The sequence below is a fragment of the Lactuca sativa genome, chromosome 2 (genome assembly GCF_002870075.4).
Source record: "Lactuca sativa cultivar Salinas chromosome 2, Lsat_Salinas_v11, whole genome shotgun sequence".
Classification (NCBI taxonomy): domain Eukaryota; kingdom Viridiplantae; phylum Streptophyta; class Magnoliopsida; order Asterales; family Asteraceae; genus Lactuca; species Lactuca sativa.
This window is the reverse complement of record NC_056624.2, coordinates 122,253,255-122,253,910: the sequence shown is the minus strand read 5'-3', so window position 1 is coordinate 122,253,910 and position 656 is coordinate 122,253,255. Positions and strand designations below refer to the sequence as shown.

At 27.3% G+C, this 656-nt stretch overlaps 1 non-coding gene across 1 annotated transcript; it reads left to right on the top strand.

Moving 5' to 3' along the window:
- Positions 1–249: 249 nt before the first annotated feature.
- Positions 250–321, top strand: TRNAG-UCC (transfer RNA glycine (anticodon UCC)). Its single transcript has one exon. It is a non-coding gene; the product is annotated as a tRNA-Gly (tRNA).
- The last annotated feature ends 335 nt before the right edge of the window (positions 322–656 follow it).

Below are 656 nucleotides of genomic sequence, written 5' to 3'. Positions count from 1 at the left end.
TCAATAAATTAAAAGGGAAAAATGGCATAATTGTTAATGTATATATTTTACAATGAATGGATAAATATATTTAGTGGAAATATGAATTCCCATAAAGAATTTGCTGTAAAGTAATAATAGAGACAAGAAAATTGATGTAAAGTAATGACAAGGACATGTAACGAAAAAGAAAACCAGCTTATTTCATGAACAAAAAAAATGCCAACAAAATATGAACAAAATGAAACAATGTTATATTGACAACACCAAGCGTTTGTAGTCCAACGGTTAGGATAATTGCCTTCCAAGCAATAGACCCGGGTTCGACTCCCGGCAAACGCATTGCTTTTGTATTGGTTGCGTTTCGATTTGTTTCTAAACTATATTGATCTGGAATTCTGGATTATATAAAAATGTTAACTAGTATACTCAAGCTTAACATATTGCATTGTCTCATTTTCTTTTTCATAATTAAACAATTCCATATAAGAAATTGTTTGCATAAAGATAATTAACATGTTCGTATTTAAACAACTAACATTAGTATTTGCCTCGTCTCAATTTGTTTCTAAACGATATTGATCTTTATATAAATGTTAACTAATAAAATAATCATAAAGTAAAATTACCTAATCTTAAAATATTACATTGCCTCCTTTTCTTTTTCATAATTAAAA